At 30.8% G+C, this 5,143-nt stretch overlaps 1 long non-coding RNA gene across 1 annotated transcript; it reads left to right on the top strand.

Annotated features, from left to right (window-relative positions):
* Window positions 1-5,143, top strand: LOC136981639 (uncharacterized). The gene is made up of 4 exons (XR_010881751.1): window positions 1-72; window positions 138-302; window positions 370-462; window positions 4,905-5,143. It is a non-coding gene; the product is annotated as an uncharacterized lncRNA (long non-coding RNA).

The following is a 5,143-nucleotide window of genomic DNA, read 5'->3' as shown; positions in this document are numbered from 1 at the left end:
TTGCAATCATACAGAACATCCGGTTTTCAAGCAACTAATTTTGGCTTAGCTGTAGAAGAAGTAAACAAAATGGTAAATTTATTTCTATTTTACTTTTTATAAGGAACAATGAAATTTAAAGAGTTTTTCTTCTTTAGTTTAAAACATGACATCAACCACTTTCAGAAGATAAACAAGAAATGCTAGATGAGGATCCATTCATCAGAAGAAAGTCAAATTGTACAATATTTTTAGGTTATACGTCAAATATGTCTTCTGCCAGTGTTCGTGATACAATACGTTTCTTAGTTCAACATAAAATGGTATATAATTTGAAAATTTGTGAGATTTTATATTATTTTAATAAATTTAATACAATGTAACTTTTAGCTTGGTTACAACTGCCGGTGGAGTTGAAGATCTCATTAAATGTATGGCACCAACATTTATAGGTGATTTCTTACTAAAAGGAGCTACACTTAGGTAAATATTAATATATATGACATTATTACATGCAATAATTCATTGCTTGGCTCGGCTGAAATAAAAACGACATAATAATACACCCAATTTGTTTTACTCGAAAGATATGTTCCTCAAGACAGCATGTAAAAAAAGACAATATAAAAAAGAGTTAGGTGTATATATCATACTTTTTATTTATATAACATCAATGAAAAGTATGCTAAATGCAGGGTCTTTCAAAAAGAATGCTACCATTTTAAATTATTGTAATTATGTTAATTATTATCTGAGAACATTGTAATATACATTAAAACATTGGAAAACTATCAAAGTTTCACATTTGCTCATTACAGTTTCTCAATGTGTGCACTTTGTGTTACACAGCACACATCCAACCAATACTCAAATTCTTCCAATGTTTACTATAGTATAGTTCACACTCCTCCCACCGCAGCCACAATTCTATAGCTCCTGCAGGTTATTCATGTTGCACAATGATGAGTGATTCTAACTTTGTGAACCGCAAAACACAAAACACCTCTGTTGCATAGTTGCTATTTTTGTTTATGGTGCTTCCTAGAGGCAGTAGACAACACATTTGAATGCAAATGAGAGATGAAACTCAGACAGTTTTTCTATTGATTGTTGTACATCACGTACTTCTCAGATAATAATTAACATAATTACAGTAATTTAAAATGGTAACATTCATTCTGGAAAGACTGTAAATAGAAAAATGTTATTGTTTTCCAAAATTAATATTTGTGTTTGTATGTGTATGATTATAGAATCCAAATCATCTTAGGTATTGTGGACCAGTACTACCTTAGATAACTGAAAACTCAGAAAAAATAGATGACCATAGCCATTTCAGATTTAAAATTACAAATATTATATAAAAGATTTACATGGTGTCACTTTTAAGCTTGTTTTTATACCTTATTGAATTTAATCATATATAAGAACAATAATTTTGGTATGTCTGGAGCCTGGCTCATTATGTACAGATATCCTAATATAGTACAGTAGAATATTGATTATCTGAATCAATTGGGAACTGGGGTTGTTTGGAAAATCGATTTTTTGGATAACCGATTATGTACGAAAGACTACATTATTAATATAGTATATTAGTATAATACAAAAATAGTATATTAATATATCTCATGTTAAAATTTTTCTCCATTGCAAGTCATTTCGCATTGAATTTTCGTCATGTTAGGCCTAACAAATATTTTTGTAATAATAATCGTTGCTATTGTATCATTAAAAATTATTTTTTTTATTTTGCACAAACAAAATAAATATATTGAAAAACATAAAAACAAAAACAATTATACTTTAGAAGTTAATCTAGTATCAAAAACGTTCGATTCAGCACGACACAGTTCAACTAGAATGCTTTCGGTTAATCAACGTTTCGGTTGATCAGCTTTCGGATAATCGACGCTCTGCTGTATTTCTTAACCCATGTTTGCAAAGAGGGGACAGGCAGTTCACAGGCAGACTTAAGTTAATAAAGATTAAAATGACAAACAAAGTAAATCATCATTAACTTTGTTCAATGATGATTTACTTTTAATAGTTTTTTAATAGTTATTTACTTCCAATTTAATAAATTATTTTTATTTATGTATTTAAAACATATTTTTATATTTATTATGTAATAAATGGTGCAATATATCCCAAATGTTGGTAATACTCACAGGTTTAAAACAAATTAGGCCTACATAACTTGATGGTCTGTAGAATTTTTTCAGGCACTTTAGTGGTCCTTGGACCTAAAACAGTTGAGTAATGCTGTCCTTATGTATCCACTGTTTGAATATCTGAGTCAGAGGTCAGAGTGGCCCACATGGCAAGCAGTTCAGTTACATAATTATCTTGTTTTCTTCAGTCTGATTATGTTGCTTTCTCAAACTCCATCAACTGTGCATAATGTTTTTGACTGTGTCATAGAAGCATGTCTGGTGAAGGAAAACTCAAACAACATGTACACTGAAAATTCTGTAACTAATAAGCCTCTGCGAGTCTTTTTATAGGCTATTGAAGTAGCACTTTTAAGGACTCTAGTAGCATTACCAAGTATGTAATTGGACCACAACCATAATAATTTACGTAGCTCTGTGAGTCATAGCTTTTTGCCAAGTTTTGCAGTAATCTGACAATTCTGTCTGGGTGCATAACTTTTTAGTCAACTAAATATCTTAAAATAAAGAATTTACAAGCATTGTAGATATTTGCAGCAGACTACCAGGGGCTATCTATCAATTTTAAAGACAAAAAACAAATCTCAAATGCATGGCAAGCTATATATGACCTGATATTATAGCAAACAAGTAGGCACACCTGATTGGATAATAAAAGAGAAACTTTTAAAAAAGAAAACATTCAAAATTCGAATACATCAAAGTCTTATATGCATTCTAAAATAGAACACTAACACTGGAAAGATTTGATTATTTAGGGAATTCTATGTGAGGAGGGTCCTAGGTGTGGACCGAAAATGTTACTAACATAACAATTTTCACAACTAACAAGTACTGTAAGTGCAAAGCACAATAAGGTTGATGAGTTTTATTTTTATAATTAACACTTTGTTGTTAGAAGATTACTTTACTTCTCTTATTGATTTCTAATGGTGGACATACAGTTGAAAGACGACTTGAGTTTCCTAAGATTTTACTGTCTTTCAAAGAAAAATAGTTTTCTTAATCTTCCAAAACCATGTCGTTTTAATTTTTTGATTCACAAACACAAGTCGTGTTACTTATTTCAACACTTGGTGATATTCCATTTTTATTTAGTCCTTTGATTGTAATCAGTCTTCCTTTTTCTTATTTCTGTCTTTATGAAGTTTGGATGAAGTGTCCCACAATTCCCGCCACTCACTATTTTGTATAATCATTTTACTAGTATCAATGCCCAATTTTTAAAATACACGGGTTCTGTACAACCTTCCACAGGAACAGCGCCAACCTGACACTCCCTCGAAACATCATTACAATGTCTGTTGTTTTTGCATTTGTCTGATTACTGTAGGTGTCGAGTGTGTTTCCAACAAAGACTGATCACGCTCTGTCATGAGAGTATTACAGATGATATAGAAAGCCGTCTGTGCAATGCCAATGTCATTTTCTGCATCCATGTCTGTCTGACTGCTCCCATTTACTTTTGCGCTCCCGTGATGTCCGTTAATAATAAGAGATGTAAAATCACAGTCATCTAACATTAGCCTAAAAGTACAGTCTCAAATACTTTCAAATTTTGCATTTTTTCTTTAGTTTGTTTTGTTCCTTCTGATATAAAACAACATTTTTCAAATTAAGAATCAAAACATCTGTTTATATTTCTAGGAATCAAACTTTGTTATTTGATTAAATGTTTTGAAGCTGCTCTCCTCCATAAAATTCTAAAGAACATAAAAGATAATAAGGAACAACAAATATTTTAAATATTTATCAAAACAATTTAAATAAAACATGATAGTGTAAGAAATATATATACAGTCGACTCCGCGTAAGTCGTCATAGGTATAACTTGACACCATCGGTTAAGTAGTCAGTTTTCTGTGGTTCTGGACGACTTACATGGGCATTAATGTTAAAAAACTCCGGTTTACACGACACCGTTTAACTCGTCACCACTGGCTAAGTCAACATACTTTTGCTGTCCCACACTCATTTAGACGTCTCATAAGTTGACTCCCCTCCTGAAAAAAAATGAGTTTGCACTGCACTGTGTGGTGTGAACTGACTTTTTCAGGAGGGGAGTCGACTTATTTATTAATATATACGTAATAAAAATGCCTTAACATGTTAAGTATTTTTACATATACAATAATAACAGACAAACAAAACGAAAATATACAATCTATATCAACGTCACAGCAGAATCCGATTTTGCATTTTCTCATGTCAAGCATTATTTGTAGCACCTGTTTCACATTTCTGTTAGAAATGAGTATCCGAAAGCTAACACTGCTCACGCTGAAGGAAAAGTACAAACTTGTGTCTGAATTTGAAAGTAAGAAAACTTTGCAAGCCGAATTTGCAAAACAAAAAAACCTTCCAACAACAACATTGGTGGGAATTCTAAAGAAAAAAGAGGAAATTAAGAAACTTTTTCTTGGATCTTCGTCGTGGCTATCTCAAAAACGCCAGAGAAAGTCGCCATACAAAGATGCTCTGGTACCTGTACATTGGCAATGGGCAATGGCATTATTCATCATCCCTTATTATACTGGTCAACATCATTAAGGGTCAATTTGGCTTGTAACGAGTGTAATTGTGTAGCTGTTTATGCTTAATGTGTTGGTATTCTGCATAAACTAATGACTAATCAATCATTTTAATAATTAATTTAATTTCTAGATTTTATAATATACATATGTATACCAACATAATAAAAAACGTGATTTATTTTTTAAGAAAAATAAATTTATTATTTATGAATTTCAGGTTTATGCAGATGCTACATTAGTTTTTCCACTTTTAGTAGCCAAAACATCTGCAAGATGGCATCATAAAGCTGAAAGAATGTAATATATAATTGTAAAATATACATTATTGTTTAAAGTTTATATTATCTTCAATAAAATAAAAAATTTTAATTATATATTAATGCATGTAATGTTTTTAGATTAGAATATTTTTTTAACTTATATATATTCAAGACCATTCTTTATTCTTTCTTTATT

Source organism: Centruroides vittatus, unplaced genomic scaffold (genome assembly GCF_030686945.1).
Source record: "Centruroides vittatus isolate TY-2023 unplaced genomic scaffold, ASM3068694v2 contig_786, whole genome shotgun sequence".
NCBI classification, from domain to species: Eukaryota; Metazoa; Arthropoda; class Arachnida; order Scorpiones; family Buthidae; genus Centruroides; species Centruroides vittatus.
This window is presented reverse-complemented; position numbering and strand designations above follow the sequence as displayed.